The sequence below is a fragment of the Meles meles genome, chromosome 2 (genome assembly GCF_922984935.1).
Source record: "Meles meles chromosome 2, mMelMel3.1 paternal haplotype, whole genome shotgun sequence".
In the NCBI taxonomy this organism is placed as follows: domain Eukaryota; kingdom Metazoa; phylum Chordata; class Mammalia; order Carnivora; family Mustelidae; genus Meles; species Meles meles.
In genome coordinates this window covers 34002501-34022454 of record NC_060067.1, presented here as the reverse complement: position 1 = coordinate 34022454, position 19954 = coordinate 34002501, and the positions used below count along the sequence as shown (strand labels likewise).

Sequence of the window (19954 nt, the reverse complement as noted above, 5' to 3'; positions counted from 1 at the left end):
GCTAGTTATTTTGTCATTTCTTTCCAGATTTCCCTAGAGATCCAGTGAGGACTAAGCCCATAAAAACTTTCATCATTTTTATTCCACAGCCAGCCAGTTTTCAGAGAAGGAGCAAGATTTTTCACTGTGTAGTTTTAAGCTAATAAGATATTCCTGGAAAATTAGAAGCATAAAAAATAGCTATGCAGATATGTATATAACCTTAGTAATGATGCTTGGACAAGCTAATAAAGTAATATTTATCATGAAAAGAAAATTAAGTAAAAATCCAGCCCCTGCAAAATTTAAATGCAATTTTAGACTCATCCCCTTGACCTTCCTTAAAACAAAGTAAATGAGGAGGTAATAATCAACTATTTTCTTTTTTAATGAGAAAACAAAACTTGAATTAAAGTAGGAGAAGAAACGAAATAGAGACATATTTTACAATGTCTGGTAGAGGTTTTTTAAAAAACAAAAACCTCACTTTCAGGAAATTCTTCTCATAATTAAGACCTTTACTGTGATTACAACAAAATGGTTTCTAAATACAAATAATCATGTATACTTAAATCAATGCTGGGATATTTTCCTGTATCTTCTCCCTATTTTAAAATCATTTCACTTTTTAATACTTAAGGTACAAAAGTGCTGATTCACTCATCTGCACAAACCAACTTGGTAATTTTTCTTAAAATCCAGACAGAAAAAAAAAAGACAAAAAGAGCTTTTCTTATAGCAGCGAATTAAAGTCTTTTCTTATAACAGCTAATTAAAGTCTACCTTGAAGGTGCATACGTGTTTCCAACATGCATTAGAAGATCGTTGCATAAAAAAATGAACTGTGCTTTGTCTTTAGAAACTTCTGTAAGCACATGGCTCACAGGTGTCCCACCACAGCTGTGAGATTTCCTTACCCTGAGAGCTCCCGGGACCCTCAGTCAGAAATTTAGACCCACTTTTGGGAAACTCAGTTTGCTCTATCCTTAATAATACTAGATACTTTTACCTTTTATTAAGGACCCAGAGATACACAATAGGCTTTTATTCCAAAAAACTTGCAGTTTATTTTGTTCAGAGTCAAGAAGGTGAGAGAGCTAAGCAGTTATTTAATCAACAAAATCAGTTTAGTAGAATTGGAGAGTTTGGGCTCAAAATCTTTCCTTTTTTCCTCGCAATGTGCATAGGGATGTACACTTTACACTATTTAGTTAGTGTAATTTTACTTCCAGGGAAAAGTTCGTACACTCACCCAATGTCTCTTCAGCTGAATTAAAGGATAACTGTCTCAGTTCTAGAAACTGATTTGAGAAATAATGTGGCCACAAAGAATTTATGTCAATGACCCTCACTGAAGTTCAATTTTTTTTTAAGGATTTTATTTATTTATTTGACAGAGAGAGAGATCACAAGTAGGCGGGGTGGGGAGGGAGACCAGGCTCCTCACTGAGCAGAAAGCCTGATTCGGGACTCGATCCCATGACCCTGAGATCATGACCTGAGTGGAAGGCAGAGGCTTAACTCACTGAGCCACCTACGTGCCCCTTCAATGTTGTTTTTAAGATGCTGTGGTTCTTCTTCATTCTCCTCTCTGACAAGCTCCTAATTGTGTTCCAGATTGAAATTTCCAGGCTGGGTCTCATCTTCTTCCCCAAAAGATTTCTGTGAGCATATAATATTTAGGACCTCAAGAAAGAAAGAAAAGGATTCACTTTAACACAACAAATTGAGGAAGGTTTTCTTTTTTTTTTTTTTTTTTGGTAAAGATTTTTTATTTATTTATTTGGCAGAGAGAGATCACAAGTAGGCAGAGAGGCAGGCAGAGAGAGAGAGAGAGAGAGGGAAGCAGGCTCCCTGCTGAGCAGAGAGCCCGATGTGGGACTCGATCCCAGGACCCTGAGACCATGACCTGAGTCGAAGGCAGTGGCTTAACCCACTGAGCCACCCAGGCGCCCTTGAGGAAGGTTTTCAAAGGAATAGTCCGGGGATACTGTTACAAAATTTTGTCCTAAAATTCTCTTTTCTAAAGAATGTTAAAATAATATATTCAAAAACCTTTAAAAATATTAAGTACTGCTTTACAATCAGAAAAGGTTAATTTGTAAATACCTTTCCTCATGTAAAGGTGCTGAACCATAAGGAATTTATCTTCTAAGTTGAAAGCTCTGGGACAAAAGAAGTAGGAATGACCTGTATTTGAGAGACTTAAGTAGTGAACATACAATAAATTTGCCTATTATAAAAATACTTTGTGTTACAGTAGAAGGCTAATGTTCAGGCAAGTTTCTTTTAAAAATGGAAGTTGAGGGGCTTTCCTTCCCATCTCATCTATAGTGCTCTCAAATCTTCCTGGATACCAGCACCATTTTGATTACTCTTTTCAACATAAAATATAATAAAATATAGTTACAGCCATTAAAGGAGAAGTCGAAGACAAATTCTAGTCAGTGTCTAAAACTTACAGGTAGAAGTTATCTATGAACAACTGTGTCAAGAGTATGCCCCTCCTAAAAAAAAAAACAAAACTTTCTTTTGGTGAAGATTTTTATTTATTTATTTATTTATTTCAGAGAGAGAGAGAGAGGAGGGAGAGCACTCAAGCATGAGCAGGGGAAGGGGGAGAAGCAGAGGGAGAAACAGACTCCCCTCTGAGCAGGTCCCTGGGATCATGACCTGAGCCAAAGACAGACGCCCAACTGACTGAGGCATCCAGGCGCCCCAAACCAAAACTTCCATACCTATAAGTGCTCATGCATTGACATGCATCGCAGGAAAAAAAGATACGGTTTGCCCAGCAGCCCTAGGGGCCCAGGAAGGAACTCTCACTCAGTTTCTTAGTGAGCCTAAGCAGCCTAATTGGAGAGCATCACCTGCCAAGAGCATGTTTCTGTCATTTTGCACCTACTCCTTCTCCAGTCATGGTACACGCAAAATTAACTCTGGCTACTACCAGAGTAGTACTGGCTACTACCTTCTCGCTTTGTTCGTTGTAAGAGCTATAGGACACCATCCTTTAGAAAGTAAAGGTATAGGGAAAAAAAGTCATTGGTTTTGTTTTTACACTAAGCTAACGAATCTTGTTTTATCATAGTTGTTTATAATATAACAGAGAAATAGAAAACTTTTTTTTTTTCAGTCCAGTTCCTTTGTGGGTTTTGGACTTTTCTGGCTCTCTTTCCCTTGCTGTCATGACTAGAACCTGCTGCTTTGATAATTACCTTCTAAGACCTAGGAAGGGAGCTGGGAGGTGCCCTAACACTAAGTAAGGCCTGCCGAGGATGGACCAGCTCTGCTTTGCTCTCTGGGGGCCTTTCTTTGCTCCCTTTCTCTATGCCCTGCGGAAGGGAATATGGTAGACCCACCCTGAACACCCAGACATCTGCAGAGGTTGAGGCTGATTTAGCCTTTGCTAAGGGAGAAAGAGAGGCAGCCTTGGGGGATGTGTGTGTGTCTGTGTGTGTGTGTGTGAGAGAGAGAGAGAGAGAGAGAAAGAGAGACAGAGCCAAGATTGCCTTTCACCCTCCCCGCTTCCTCTGCAGCCCTCCTCTGCTCTCTGGGCTGGTGGCTTAGTGCATGAACTGATTAGGTAACAACAGAGCACCTACCCTCCCTGTTTCCTCTCAATGCATTTGGGCCACAGCTTTTGAAGGAGCCCAGCCCTGCCACTATCCTTCCTTTATCATGGGCTGTATGGGGCTTTCTCTGAAAACGCCTGGGCTTTGCCCCTGGCTTCATCAATCATTTGGACCAGTTCACATCCCCTTCACGGTGTTCCGCCTCATTAAACCCATCAAGGGCACTGCGGAGAGGCGGTTGGGCCAGGGAATGCCTGAGCTCTCCTTCCCACTGCTCCACATCTCATCTCAGTGATGAAAAAGACCCACAAACATTTGGGAGAGGGTGCAGAGGCTGACTTACGTGGCTACAGAGGCTCAAGCGTCACCCTCCTTGCAGCTCCAGGAGATTTCTTAGAGCTGCACGTGGGAAATGAAATGATCAGCCCAAGCTGACACGCATGTACTCCTCAGTGTTCTTTATTAAGGAACTTAAGTTCCTTCGTTTATTTGCTGGTGGAATTGGAGACCACAGCCTCACTGGGACGCTTTAAAAGGCTGCCAGATGCAAAAGCTGGTTATTAAAAAAACAAAGTCTAGGACACTCATGGTCGCGGAAGAAGCCGGAGACTGAATTTAGGGTCTTCCGAGGCCAAATGAATCATGCAGTGCTGTCCAGGTAACCTAGACAAAATCCCGTTCTATATTTGGTGAAAGGAAGTTTCTACAATTTTCCAAAGTTCTCTTCTACTGACTAAATGACTCCGATGTCTATCTTTAAGTTTTCATAATGATTATTATTTTTTTATATAAACACATTACAAGGCAGTTTTCTCACACATTCTTTCAAAATATCCTTTGGAAGCAGCTAGAGGAGGTATTTTATTTTCAATGTCATATTGAAAGTGAAAAAAAGCCAAGCCTATGAGATTGAATTTAACAACGATCATAGGGCTGGCCATAGGTGAGCTAAAAACCCCATCGTTGCTCTTACACAACTTCACTGACGTGGTAAAGAGAAGTTCAGGAAGGCGCTGTTGTTGTATATTTTTTGTAACAATAGCTATGTGATGACATCAGGTGTCTAGATGCGAATGTACTTCCCTAAGGGTCTTCCCCAGCCTACTAGGAGAAAGAAGGAAGAAGTCCACAAAAAACAGACATGTTATTGCTCCGATAAAAATCAGCCTAGTACCAAATATCAGCTGCTAGTACCAACTAGCAGCGGGGGAGGCTACGCGTTTCACTTAGAGGAGAGAAGTGGAGGTAGGGTTGGGGGCAGGGAACAGAGACGGGGAGGAAAGGAGGAAGGAAGCCATAACCTTAGGACACCTTAACATCCGGTTTGTATTACAAACAAGAGCCAAACTTCATCCCCGTACAGCACCACCTGAGACCCAGAGTAATACCCCTGGACCACCTCATGGGCCCAGACCACTGTTTTGTGCACCGGCACTTGCACGCACTTTTAAACCTTGTTGGGAAGCTAAGGTGGGAGAGTGAAAACACGACCTCAGCCCGGGCCCCTCCCACCAGCTCGCCACCACCTGGCACCAGATAGCTCCTGCTCCCCAGCACGCTGTCCCCGGGCGGCCTCTGCGGGAATCCTAGGTTGGGATGCGATTAGGAAACCCTAAACCACTCTGGCCTGGCGCGAATCCCCGCGGGCGGACAGTCGGAGCCCGCAGCCCACGCAACCCCCGGCGCCTTCGCGCGTCCCCGGCAATTTGCATCCCCAACAAAGGCGCATGGCGCTGATCCCCGAGCACTGCGGGTATTAATAATCATAAAAGACCGAGCGATTACAAAAAGAGAAAGTGCTAAATGTCAGGAGCTGGGGCAAGATTTTTAAAAGGCAACGCACCCGAATCCAAGTCTGTACTTTAACTTTTTTAATAACGATTTTTTTTCCTGGGCTGGAAGCTCGCACAGAATCCTGGAGGAATTGCTAAATCAGATTAAGGTTATATTTTGCAACAGACTGGATGGAGCAATAAAGGAGAGCGCGCGGAAATGGGACTTCACCCATCAATTAGATCTCTATTAGCAGCCAATGCAGGCTTCACCACAGGAAATGTCACATCCCTGCCCAAGCGGCCCCTTTCGTTCCCCACCCCCAGCTCTCACCTCTCGCCTCCCCTAGAGTTAAAGTCTTCGGGCGCATATATTGAAGCCAAACAAATCCCTTTGTTTCAACAAGGGTTTTTGTTTTGTTTTTTGTTTTTCTTCTCCGTCTTGTTTTGGAACCCGGCGCCACCTGCCTCCCCCACGGCCGGCGCTGCGCGCTAACCCCGGGACACTCCCGCCCTGGCTGGCTGAACAGGTTGCAGACACCTGCGCTGTCTGCTGGGTCGCTCAGGACCACGGCGCGGGGGCTGGTGCGCGGGGCCTTATTAATATTGAAAGCTTTAGGACGGTCCTGAGCAGTCCATAATGAAAGGTGATTAACAAGACAATGGACAGGGCTCTGAATGGTGGGGCAACTCATCTGCTCTAATGACTCAGACCCGCCTCGGGGGCCCCAGCGTGCGAATTCCGCCTCAGGATCCGAAGGAGTCCGGGGGGGATCCAGGGAAAGACTGGCGTGTTGTAGCCTGACTGGGAGTCAGACCGCCGCCAAAATAGCGCGCCCTGCAGGCCAGGAGGAGACCCTCGTGCCGGGTCCACTCGGACCTCGGCATCGTCTCTGATGAGCATGCAGGTGTATGCTCCCTCACTGGAGTCCAAGAAGAGTGTGGTACCCGCCCAGAGGCCAGGGGCTTGCACCCGGATTCCCCCCACACGCCCTATAACTCCAAATGCTGGAATCCGAGTTCAGACGGGAAAACGCCCTAACAATGGGTGCTCCGGCTTGGCACACAGGGAAGAAAATGGGGCATGACCCCCGAATCCACTCCCTTCCAGCCTCCGGCAAATGCACCCAGCCCTTGACCCCTGCTCCTCCCGTCCCCAGCAGAACAGAAATTTCCTCGGGCCCCAGAAAGCCTCATTTATCATTCTCATGGGGACCCGAATGACAACGCTCCTTGTCCTAGCCCGGCTGTGAATCAGGGCCCCCCACTTCTGCTCCCTTGTCCTCCCCTTGCCCCTCCCGCTCCACAGCCCTGCCCAAAAGGAGACAAGGTGCAACAGCCCGGGAATGAGCAAGCAGGAGAAGTGGCCGACTGGATAAAGGAGGCACTGTTGCAGTTGCCGCCGCTGCTGCCCCCATTCAGGGCCCGAATTCAAATGGATATTTCCCCCCTCGGCCCAGCTGAACGAGGCTCAATGCCTCAAAGGTGCAGAGCTGCCTCCGTGGACATGCTCTGTGGCTGATATTATAATTTTCATAATGCGCTTTTATGTCGCTCCAGACTCCTCCGGTGAGGAGCCCGCAGAGCTGCTGAAAGGGGCTTTGAGAGGGCCGGGCGCGCGGCTGCTGCGAGCTGCGCGCCCCCCGCCGTCCTGAGTGGCACCGCGTGCCCCGGTCGGGGCGCGGCTCCTGCACTGCGAGCGCGCGGGCGGCGGCGGGTGCTGCCCGCGCTGCTCATTAGCATGCACCCCGAGTGCAACCGGCCGCCTTCCGCCCGCTTCCAGGCCTCTCCCTGGCCCCCTCGGGGTCTCTGCGGTCGGCCGGAGTGCGAGGTCCCTGGCCTCACCCCTGCTCAGACCCCAGCTCCAGCCCCGGGGACCAGTGGCCAACCAGGCCCGGGGAAGGTTAAGACGTGAGCAGACGCTGGGAGCGGTTAGGGGCGGAAGAGTCTTCAGGCTTGGTGGAGGCTGCTTTCCCTAGGGTCCAGAAGCTGGGGGGATACTGGAGGTGAGGAGCTCCCGCTGGAGCGATGAAGGGGAGCCTCCTTCCTGGAACGAGTGAGGTGTCCTATTTTGTTCTAAGCATAGCCAGTATTCATCGTTTTTCCCGATGAGGAACCCAGCCAAGAGAGGTGGTTTCCCCAAGGTCCCACAGCTGTAGTGGGGAGGACCAGAGTCAAATCAGCTGGTGTCAGAGTGCTTGCTTTTAACTGAGCTGATGGCTTCTTTCCTGGTGCCTACTCTGTGATCAGCCACAGCACTGGTTGTGATCACTGGCAATCCCGTTTGCCTGATCCATGAGGGACAGTGTCCCTCATAAGGGACACTACAGACCCATTTCAGAGTTGTAACCAGTCACCTACACTCAGTTATTAGAGCTCATGGCATAATAGCTCAAGTTACCGTCCTTTTGTCTTCATTTCAGACTCACGGCAGGAATTTGTATGAAATACTTAGGGCTGAGAGTCCAAATCAGACAAATACTTTACCTTAGTCACCAATAAACACATTAAAAATTTTATATATATATAAATAAATATATATATTTTATATATATAAAAATATATGAAATATATATACAATATTATATATACATATATATATATATATCATGGTGAAACTGTAAACAAGGGGGAGTGGGGAAAAAAGGGGGGGGACTACATTCTAAAAGAACTTCCCAAATAAACTCATCATTTGCAGTGGCCCTAAATGAAGAATTAAAAAATATTATTCTAACTTAACCTCAATATTTATTACAGCAGGCCGCATTATAGTAGACTCGGGGTTACCATTCTTAAATGATTACCTCCACCAAATATGGGGACTAGTCACAAGAAATATCAGATCAAAGTTGTAAAGCTGTAATTAACTCTGTTCTCAAGGCCAACACTCATAATTGCTCTCTTAAGTAAGGATTCTACTATTCAGGTGGCCAAATACCAACTTTATTCATTTTTAAAAGGTCCAGCATATGCACTAATAATGAGAGAGAGCTATCAGTATATACCCCCTCCGCTTCATATTTGTTCAAAAGATAGACATGTACCAACAAATAAATATATTTACAAGCCCCAAATTCCTTGCTTTAAATTGCAGGATGATGAACAATGAGTTCAGAGCTAGATATACCTGCTGTAATGGCCCAGCAACAATTACCCTATAAATCTCCCCAGGGGGCCTTAGATGTCCATCCCTTTTTTTCCACTGGCATGGTTAGAGGAATATCATGGTATTGTCAATGCCCACCATGCACTGGGCAATGAAAATTAGCCCCACATTCCATCTGCAATAATAACCACAAGGTCAGTCAAGAATCAGTGTCAGATTGGATTTCTGTTTATCTACACAAAGGCCTTCAGGGCTTACTCTAAACTTGAAAATTTTTTATGACCTAGAACTAAGCAATAGATCCAAAAACACAACCCACAGATTCCCATCCCCAGAGTTGCTATGATATTCGATTTTGTTCCTTAAACTAGCTGCATTGTTCTTGTTTGTGAATCTTCTGGTGTAGCCCTGCATAGCTAATGAAGTGATCCCAAATTACAGCTAAAATCTGTTCTTCTTCCCAATTTGTTGCAGCACAATGAAAGATAACTACATCTGAAATTGGGAGCCGGCAGCTGCTCATACATTTCTTCATTAAATAAACATCGGGATACCTGCTGATTGAAACCATTTTGGGGTTTCTGTATGAATGGCTCTTTAAAACCCTTCCCATATGTTAGCCTCTATTAAATCCCACAACTAGCTGCCTCCATATCAGAGGTTATTAAATCCTTATTAAAACTTGAAAATGTTCTGAAGTTAAATTGTATTGCATACTTGCAAAGACGTGATAGAGTGCCATTTTTAACACATAGTTTTTGTACACGGTAGCCAGGAGCAGAAGGTCAAATCACTGAGAAAATTCATGACACCTACCTAGATGTCTTTTGTTTACATGACCCAACTAAATGCGAGAGGAAATATATGTGGTTTAAATTATTTAGTTTGTATTGCCTTTTAAACCCTGAAAAAATTCTCAGTAAACCACATCACTTTCAGAAACTGTGAGATTTGACAATAACTACCAAAGTAATCACCTTCATAAAGGAGATGATGATAGCAGGTTAATGAATGTCATTACTGAAAATAAGAATATTACCCCTGCTTGTTGTGCATGTTAAGATTTTTTTGAAAAGCGTAGTTGATAGTTGTTAAATTATGGATTTGTATCAAATGATGGATTTAAAATATTATAGTATTAGGAAAAGAAGTGAATGCTATATAAGTTGCTTAGGATGTGGTGGTAGAGAAATGAGGGTTGGAGTGAATTATACAATAAATTCAGGGTTTATCTATAGGCCAACTGGACAGCTGTGCTTCCAAATACCTTCTTTTCCATTCACCCAGGGAGTTTTTCCTCTTTGTATGTACAGACACAGCATTTCTTTTCTTTCTTTTTTCTTTTTTTTCTTTTGCCCTATCCGAAGCATTTTGACTTCCTTCATTTTATGAAAAGTAGGGAAACAGAAATACTGAGGGAACTATCCAGAAAATTCTCAAGAAAGAAAATCTTTCATTCGAATGAAAAATTTTCAAGTTTAGAATAAGCCCTAAAGGCCTGTAGGAGAACTCCTGTAGCCCAGCTCCCCAGATGGGCTGCTGACCATGTAACTTGCCTTGGGCTTCCTTTGACTATGCAGACTTTAGCTTACTACAGGTAGGCTGTAGGTGGAAGGTGGGTCTTGAAAGAACTGGATGTAAATGCCTTTGGGTCTTTTTCTTTCTTTCTTTTTTTATGGACATGGGAAAGAATATTGGAAAGGCATTGGAGGGAAACCTCAGTTGCACTTGGAGTGCTACCATGAGTGCACATGGTGACTACCATTTTACCTGCACAGGCTCAGTTTTCTCACCTAAAAATCGGAAGTCAAACTGATCCAGACATTCCCTCTCTGCCCCATAGTTCTGATGCTTCAGAAAACCAGTGCCCGACAAGGCCCAAATCACTTCATGCCTGATTCTACACTCCAATACATGTTTCCAGAATGTAACTTCAGATCTGAAGTGTTTAAGTTCATGCTTTGCCATTTGTCCTTTGCACTATATTTATAGAACACAGTGCTACCTACAATGGCTTGACATTTTTCTGTTAATCAATAAGGCCTCTGCTCTCATCAACAATGACAAGAATCAAATGGATTTCACTGTACGTACAGAACACATTAAAATTCCCCAATAAAAATTTTATAAGTGACTTTAATGTGATGTGGTGGATGGATTCCTGAAAGAAGTTGTGTACAATGGACTTCAATAGTGAAAAAAAGTCTACCATTCCATTTATTCAGATAATAATTTCAGATATGCTTTTATAGTATCATGATCAGAAGTGATTAAAAAATTTCAACTTTCAGTTTTTCCACTATACTTCTCCTCTGTCCTTCTTGAATACTAAATAGATTTCAGGAATACCATGGATGCATCTAAAATAAGTCTTTTTTTTTTTTAAAGATTTTTATTTATTTACTTGACAGAGAGAGAGATCACAAGTAGGCAGAGAGGCAGGCAGAGAGAGAGGAGGAAGCAGGCTCCCCGCGGAGCAGAGAGCCCGATGCGGGGCTCGATCCCAGGACCCCGAGATCATGACCTGAGCCGAAGGCAGTGGCTTAATCCACTGAGCCACCCAGGCGCCCCTCTAAAATAAGTCTTAAGAACAAAAGAAAATGACAGGGGATTAGGAAAAGTATTAAACAAGATAAACAATTAGGTTTTTTTCATCTTGACAAATTTGCCACTTGCAATGGTATTTCTGAATTCCAGAGAATACTTTTAAAATGAAAATATCACTTAATAGATGTTTTTTATGATGTAAAAATGTAAAGTGTATAACAATACAGCACTGTAAGGGTGAGATAAAAGGTCATTCAGATCCCTATACCTTAAGTTGAAGTGTTTACTGCTTGACAGCAAGATTTATTCAAGACATGAGAGTTGAAAATTTTTCTGAGTCTCCAGTTGCTATTTTAAATTTTACATGAGAGGGTGTCCAAAAATTGCAAATTATTTTAGCTAATAAAGACTTCTTAAATAACTGTAGTCACAGTCATGTGCTTCATTCAAAACTAATAAAGCCAGTAAGTTAATAACAGCAATTAACTCCCACTGTACCACACTCCCTTCTATAGATGCTCTGGAACATATATTTGATGTTAAGCTAGCACGTATGGGAAAGCAAAGCACAAAAAGATAATGCTCATATGATGAATATAGGGGGGAAAATCTTGCTTCAAGAAATATTACTATTTGCCGCCCAATTGCACATGTCCCCCACAAGATCTATGAGCTCATAAGGACATATCAGATAATTGATTCATAAATAGCCAGGAATGGCAAGCTTGGTTTCTCCATGGAAAGCCAGTTCTTTTGTTCAAGTACTTTTTAAAATAGCTGGTTGACTAAAAACATTGTGGAGAGATTATCAAAATGAAACTATTTTGAGAGGAAGAGTCAAGATTTTAAAGAAGGAGGAATTGAAGTGAGATGATCCGTGACTAGGAAGTGCTGTGTAATGTTTGCTGAATAAGCAGATTCTTTTTTGGATAGTGAAGAGGGGAAATGTAAAATGGGCTTATATACTTAGAAATTATCTCAGCTAACATCTGGAAAGGTCTCTGGAGGTAGTGGGTTACATACCCTTTTGGGGTTACTTTCTGCTATTTCTTTTAGGGTTTCCTTCTATTCACCTCCTACAAAGGGCCATTCGTCAAGTTCAAGAATAGGAAGGGCACAGTGCCAGTGGGTGTAGTAGTTGTTGTTAAGAAAATGAGTTTACTGGGGCGCCTGGGTGGCTCAGTGGATTAAAGCCTCTGCCTTTGGCCCAGGTCATGATCTCAGAGTCCTGGGATCGAGTCCCATATCGGGCTCTCTGCTTGGCAGGGAGCCTGCTTCCTCCTCTCTCTCTGCCTGCCTCTCTGCCTACTTGTGATTTCTCTCTGTCAAATAAATAAATTAAAAAAAAAAAAAAGAAAGAAAGAAAAGAAAATGAGTTTACATTCTGGCATGGTGTCTAAAACGGTAGGTAGAGTACTGAGCAAATGGAATTTCCACACAGCTCCTGGGCTTCTAAAAACCAATCTATTTGCAGAGAATTACCAAAATCAGGCCTATATCCCACTGATTTGAGCAATAAAAGAAAAAAAAAAACTTTTCTTGTGTGTTTTGGGGAAGACAACACACACACACACACACACACACACACACACACACACACACACATCCCAAGGGGGAAAAAAAAGCAACACACTTAGCAACTCAGCAGGGAAAAAGGTCAGGCTACTATTGACAAGTATGTAAAGACATCTCCTAAACCATGGGAAAACATGTATAAATCGTTTCGACTCACTGCATTCAGAACCCATGGAAGGGACTCACAAAACTGCACTTTGGCATTGTTAGCCTGAAAGGATATCTATTTATCATCTTATAAGACAGCTCGAATGATCTTTATCTACTTTGCCCACTTTCTGACCCAAATTCAGGGTTTTTATGGAAAATTGCAGTCAGTTTGATTGATGAAATCCAAAGATGTCTAAAATGGCACCAAAGATCTCCAACTGTGCAGACCCCAACCGAGGGCTTCAATGTTGGCATTGTTCCTGAAGGAATAAAAAAAGAAAAAGAGAAAGTTGAGAAAAACAGGCAAAAGTTAGGGAATTTCTGCTTTAAAACTTCAAATTTCAATGAAGATCCCCAAACCCATTATCCCTGTTCACACGTGCGAACGGGGCGGACATCAAAGTATTTCCCACACATCGCAACAAAACCGGGTTCCTCGCAAGCCAATAAACCGTCTTTGTAACCCGCTGAATGGCTGCATCTACGCAGCGAGCAGGTTGCAGAAAAGCCTCGCAGAGCGGGGCGCTGGGAAGCCGGGGAGCCAGGCGCGGCTGCCCGAGCGCAGGAGGGAGAAACCGGTCTGAGCAATCGCCCCCACCACAGGCAGTTTTGGGGCTCTAAAACACCCTTGCGAGGAGTCCGAGCGTCCACTGAAAGCCTTCGCGTTCCTGAGCGGGGCGGCCAGAGTGCACTCTCCTCTCCTTTCCCAGTCGGCCGGCGGCGCCGCTATTAACCCAAAGCCAGACCCGGGCGGAGGCACCGGCGCCAGGGCCCCGCGGAAGGACAAGACAAGCGGCGTTCGTCTGTGAAACCTCGGTCGGGTTTGGGGGGACGATGCATTATAGTGGAATATTGTCACCTGCCTAATTGTTCTGAGCAGGCCTCCTCCCCTCCCCCATTAGTAATAATAGCTGGAGCGCGCTTCCTACCCGGTTACCAGGCCCGGGAGCTGATGAATGAACCCCCTCGTAGGGGAAGATCTTGGGAGCTGTCTTCTGTCGTATTACCCAAGGGGGCCGGCTATAAATCTTCCTTCATTTTAACCACATTTACCCTCATCCTCCTCGGGGCTAGGGATGCTGCGTTAAGATTGCACGGATGTGCCAACGCTCTGCACCAGCTGCTCCTAAGTACAGACAGGTCCTTGTCAATTAAGGCTTTGAGAAGCAGGTCCTCGGGGCCCTGGGGCATTGGAGCAGCCAGCAGCGTGCAGCCCCCACAATTAGTATCCATTTGGAAGGGACCTTCAGGGCACAAATGCACAGGCAAAGGAAGAATCAAAACACCAGGCAACTTCAATTCTGGAAATTGGTCGTGTAAGTGTTGTGAAACTGAACAGACGGCCCCCAAGAAGGGAGCTAAGATTTCTGCTGCAAGATGGGCCTCTCCCGCCCCCCTTCCCAATATTTCCCCTTTGTCTTGTGTCAAACCAGGCCGTAAGTAGATTGAGTCTGTGGATAGGTGCGGGGGCGGGGGTGCGGCACGGGAGGAAAGATAAATGAATACGTTAATTTGCCTGCTCTAAGCTGAAGTTGTCTTTTGGTGTCTTTTGTGGCCACCTCAAGCAGCTGGTCAACCCTGCCCGGACCGTGGCCTTTGGCCCAAAGGGCGCTGGACAAGGCAGGCGCTCCAAGGAGAAGAGCGGCGATGTACCAGGTCAGGGAGGCCAAGCTGCCGGTGGGCCAGGCAGAGCATTAGCAGCTCGGCTCAACAAAACCCAAAAGGCTCAGGGGGCCTGGGGCACCATGAGGGAAGGTGTTTGTTTAAGCGATTAGGAGCAGTTGGTAGTTAGGGGCAGAGAAAAGGGCAGAGCTTGTGACACAGGGCAACTTAGCTGGACAGCAAGGATGGACATTCAGAGGACATCACTGTTTAAGACTATGTGACCCCACCAAGTTCAAGAACAGAGCAAACAGCACAGGCCATTAGGGACAGCCGTCAAACATGGCAACAAAGCCAAGAGAGGCACTGAGAAAAATGTTTCAATATTAAATATGGAATAGTATTGGGGACCAGGGCAGGAGGTCACCGAAAGTCAACAAGAGTTGAGGCTTAATGAGAGAAAGAATTTAATATCAAAAATGCATAAATCTACAAATGAGGCAGCCCCATAATAGAGATAAAAGAACCCATTCAGTCAACATTCTGTGATAATGGCACCATAATAGATAGCATCAGGTTGTTAACATTTAACACAAAAGTTAGGAGAATGGAAAGAAAGGCAGTTCCCTTAATGGAGAACCTGCTGGAAGATTTCCATAGGCCACAAGTGATGAATAGTTGCTAACTGGCTGCTTTACCAAGAAAAAAGGTGGGCCTGCCCCTTGAGGTTTCTTAAGGTTTCAACACACCCTCATTTCTTCCCCTTCCCAAGGCTTTCCTCCTGGAGGCCCAGAGGCCCAGGGGCACACATTTTCTCTAAAGAGTCCAAAAGTCCTTTCTCTCAAAACCTACTGTGATTTCCCCCCCGCCCCTCTTAGTTCAGCAAGGACATGAGTGAGCCAACAAACTTCTTAGTAAGGAACATATTATGAAAAGAATGGTTTGGTTAGGTTTTTCTCACTGAGAAGAAAAACATGCCTTTCTTCAATAGGATGAATCAGTCAAAAAGCTTCTAAATGATTTCTCACTTTGCCAATCATCTGGTAGCAGAGTCCTTAAAATTCAGTGAAGCTTACTGAAGAAAGTATTTCTACTCTATGCACTAGATATTCAGGGACTTTGCCTCTATATGAAAAAAAGATGTCCTTAATAACCACAGGTAGTCAACAGAAAATCAAGGAGATACTGTCCTATCTTGACAGCAGCAAAGTGAGTGGCAAGTCATTCCAACTGGGGATCCCTGCTACCCAAGACTCAGCATCTTCCCATTCCTGCAGAACCCAAGACAAAGCCTGCCTTCCAGGCAGTCATCACTGGGGGTGACTTCCACACAGTGGGGTCGTGGGTACCTGATCTGTACCCTTCATTCCCCTGATGCTTGATAGTTTTCAAAACAAATTTACGTAATGATCAGAGTTGATCCTTAGAACTACCTTTGTGGACTGAATAGAGCAGAATTCTCATTCCCCCTGTATACTTGAGAAAACAGATTTGAAAAATGAAATAGCTGATTCATTTTACATTCAGGGGACAGCCAGATTTCTAATTGAGTGTGTGTTCTGCACCTTCCCTATACTTTGTCCTCTGCTATTTGGAACTTGGAGTTTAGAAGCACAGTTGGAAATTGCTGTCTTCCTCAAGCTTTTATAGGCTCTTTGATACGCATTTACGTCTCAGCTGCAAATGTCACTTACATATGTCTTACATACGTCTTAGTGCCCCTAGAGACTCAGAGAACTCTTGGGACTTCCAGTGCATGTGTCCAAACACGTTCATTTCATTCATGGGAATACCGAGGCTCAGAGGCATTGAGTACCCCATCCAAAGTTGGAAAGTGGCAAATTCAGGCTCATCCTGAGTCCTGTGGTTCCACAACCAGGTTACCCTGGGAACCCTTGTATCCACTCATTTTCTTCCAAGGAAACTGCAGGTTCCTTGAGCGAGTTGTTTCCTAGTTTTCTTGGGTCTCATAGGCAACTATGGCCTCCCAGATGAGGTGTGGAATTAATTCAAGAATGACTGATGACCAGCAAGTGAATGGGTGCGATTAGGAACACAGATCAAGGAGATACCAGTTTGGGCCTACCGTCAATGACATTAACAGTGGCAGCGTGAACACCAAAATGCACATGGTTGGACCTTTAAATGATCACTTTTTAATGGAAAGAAACCAAACTATAAGAAAAACCAGCCCCAGAGTTTTGGAATCCCGTGATTCCTGTTTGTTTTGTCTTGTTTTAATAACAGCTGCTAGGGGGCCCCTGGGTGTCTCAGTCCGGTAATAACAACTGCTAAGTCAAGGTCTTGTTCCTCTAATTGCCACTTCCTATCACTCTTGAGCAAGGAGAGCCAAGGCCACAGAACCTAAACTCAACAGAGCTTTGCTCCAGCGAGGTTGGGCCCCAGCTCCTGACATACTGCTCCGCAGGGAGGGACATCAGAGGTCCAGAGGCCACACCTGGATGGTGGGGGAGAAGAGACTTGCTACAACTTCACACTTGGAGGGAACTCTGACCATCTGACTTCTAAGAGCCCTCCTATCTCTGAAGTTCGAAGATGCTGTCCCGTTCCCTCTGGCTGAGATGATTGGCAGGAAGTTAGAGGCATCTACGCCCCCACCCGCCCACCCAGAGGAAGCCTTGGAGAGCGAGGCTGGCTCTGGCATTTCCAGGCCCGCTCCAGCTGGATCCATGCAGGCAGGACACAGGCCTCGCCAGTCTATTCCCTGGAATCTTTGAAATCATTCTCCTTCCCCTCCCCGCCATCGGCTCCCTCCTGCCCTGGCGCCTGGCGACCGCAGCGCGTGGCGCCAGCGCGGGCATTTCCGGGCCCACCCCCCCCGCCCCGCCCCGCACCCTTGCCGGAGCGGGTCAAGGCAAGCGCACGCCGGGCGCCAGGCTGCTCTGGCCCATTGGCCTCCTCCCCTCGCTGTGCCCCAGACAGCCCGGGACCAAGCAAAGCGGTGGGCACCCCCCGGAAACTTCCCTTCCCTCTCCCCACTCTCCCAGGACCGGCCAGGGGAGGGGGTATCAAGGCGAGACCAGTGCCTGGAACTCAAAGGTGACTGGCTTACTTGGAAAGCTGAGGGTACCTGGGACAGCACAAGCCGGGAGAAACCGGTCTTTGCAGGGAAGGGAATTGGTTTGTCTCTAAACGAAGTGACAATTCCAAATACACCAGAAACCCAGCTAGCGGTGCCCAAAGCAGAAGAGAATTTGCCGTTTTAAAGCCTTTTTTCTCCCCCTAAAGAAAAATGTAATTTGGCTAAATGCGGCAAAGGTTTTCCGCAGGTTCAGAGGGTCAAGCAGATGTAGACAAGCGCGGGGTAGTTATTTGTGTCAAGTCGGGTTATTGTACAGGCGAGAGAACGAATCGCCCAGTCGGCGCGGGTAGCCAGTGGGCCCGCGCGCCGGGGTCAGGGTGGACGGCAGTGAGTCCAGCCTGGCGGGACAGTAATTGCCCCGGGTCTGACACGACGCCGGGGGCTCGGGGCGCCTCCATCCATCTCCATCCATTTAGCGACGGCCCCCCGACCAGGCAGGAGGCCGGGCTTGGGCCTCAGCTCCAAATAATGAGAACAATTGTCTCCCCGCCTGGCACTGCCCTTATCTGTTCCGGGCTTGCTGCCCTCTCCTTTCTCTGACCCCACTTGCCCCCCAGCCTTGGCGATGGGTTGGGATGGGAAGTCAGCTCGAAATCAGGTGTGCCCTGAGCGCTGAGCACAGCTGAGGTCAGAATGCCTGGAAGGAGACCCAAGCTTCGCCCTCGCCCGGCCCCGCTGCCTTCGCCCCCCCCCCCCCACTGCCCTCCACTCTGCTCCCGAGGGCAGATAACCTGCCTCTTCCTCCAACCTGCCGAGCTAACCCAGCCACCCGGCCCTGGCTTTCTACCCAAGACCCTCCAAGATCCTCCAGATCCTGCCTCCAGAATTTGTCATCAGCGTTGGGGGCTGGTAAAGATTCTTCCCCTCTGACAATTTAATAGTCCCAAGTCATCATCTGCGTGACACTGGCCATCCATCTTCTCCCAGGGGAGGACAAAGCCTGGCCTCCCGGACTCCAGGCCTCTCCCTCCCTAGCTCTTTCTATTTTGGGGACGGCCTCCCCACAATGGCTTCCTTATGGTCCATAATGGTGATGTTTATGAAGGCAGCAATACCAGTGTATGAGGACAATTTTATGCCTAATTAGAAAATGATGTAACCCGAGAGAAGACAAAGGAGCAGTCCCCCCCTCCCATCTCTCTCTCTTCAATCACACCCCAAATTTCCTCCGCCCGTCCCCTAGCGCTCCGGGCTCCCGGTCTCTGTTTTGACAGCATCTCGGCTCCCCCACGCTCTGCTGGCCCGGGCGGAGCGGCAGGCGGAAGCCAGCATGTCCCGAGGCTGAGGGCAAAGGCTGCGGGGCGGGACGCCTCGGGGAGTGCGCAGAGGCGGGCGCCGAGGCTTAAAGAGATCTGGGACGCGCGCTCTTGCACTTTCTCTCTTCCCCACGCGCTCCCATCCGAGGGGACCTCACCCCTGGGAAGACTCCAATAAATGCAACCCGGCGCCACTCGATTCCGGGATAATTTTTAATATATATGCAATAAATGTTCACTTTGTTAGATTGAATGACAGACAATAATATCGGCAAATCTTCATATCCATCCATTACCAGCAAATGAGCCGCACAAAGGACAGATTTGCTTTTGATTAATTTATTTGCAGACTCGGGTTGATAAAGCAATAACTATTTGGTTAAACTTGACATTTGGTCTTCGGGGGGTTATCAGACAAATCCCTGTCGTTCGGGAGAGATAATAAAGTTGTTTAAAGGGGATTAATTATTAATTGGCTGCAATTAATTTCCCCCCTTTGCTCGGCTGCTGCCACAATGCACATCCCTCACCCGCAAACAAAAGGCAGGGTTTGCCCCCCCTTCTAACCTGAGGGAGGTGGGGATCCCCAAAGCCTCAAGCGGGTTTGTGGCTTCTTGCACCCCAGTTATTCCTGCGCTATTTTAATGAACCGCTAAGCCTAGCCAAACCTGCTGGTGTGGGGGCGGTGAATTCTGTCTTGAGAACCTTTTCTTGAATCGAGGGTCCAGTTGAGAACCCATTTGAGGATCATGGTCTCTGAACAGATTCTCCTGTCTAGATATTTTCAGTGATAGCAAGCCAGCTCATGCCCGTTATTCTAAGTCCACGTCCCCAGGTCTGTCTCCCTGGGTCAGCAGTTTGGGGGCTGAGCCGCAACCGGGCATGGGAGAATAGAGGACTCGCCTTACTCTGCGCGGTGAGAGGATTCCCTCTCCCCTGCACCCCGGTGCTGAAGCCCTTAGGGTGGCCTCCCTGGCCGGTCACTCATCTCTGGAGGCTACCGGGTGTAGGCAGACCAAGGCCAGATCCCACTCCTGCGCTGATGCCTTAGGACTGTGGGCTGCGCTCAGACCGGTGGGCTGGGCCCCACTGAGGAGTGGGCCACCACAGCATGTTTGGCCCGGAGCGTAGGGCACTTTCAATGACCTTCATGCCCCTTCGTTTGCTAATAACCTGTCACATTTTTACAGAACACATACTGAGACAAAAGTCATCTGGGCCAGGCAGGCCAAAGTCCGGGCTGCACAGCCTTGCGACACCTACCCCCTCCAAGAGTCCTGCACCCTTCT

At 46.5% G+C, this 19954-nt stretch overlaps 1 long non-coding RNA gene across 1 annotated transcript in view; it reads right to left on the bottom strand.

Annotated features, from left to right (window-relative positions):
• Positions 1-1455: 1455 nt before the first annotated feature.
• Positions 1456-19954, bottom strand: part of LOC123929131 — a 20603-nt gene continuing 2104 nt past the window's right edge. Inside the window, exons 2-4 of the long non-coding RNA XR_006815888.1 lie at positions 12712-12964; positions 2089-2169; positions 1456-1665 (exon numbers count right to left, since the gene is read on the bottom strand). This is a non-coding gene — a long non-coding RNA (uncharacterized LOC123929131). The remainder of the gene's footprint in view (positions 1666-2088; positions 2170-12711; positions 12965-19954) is intronic.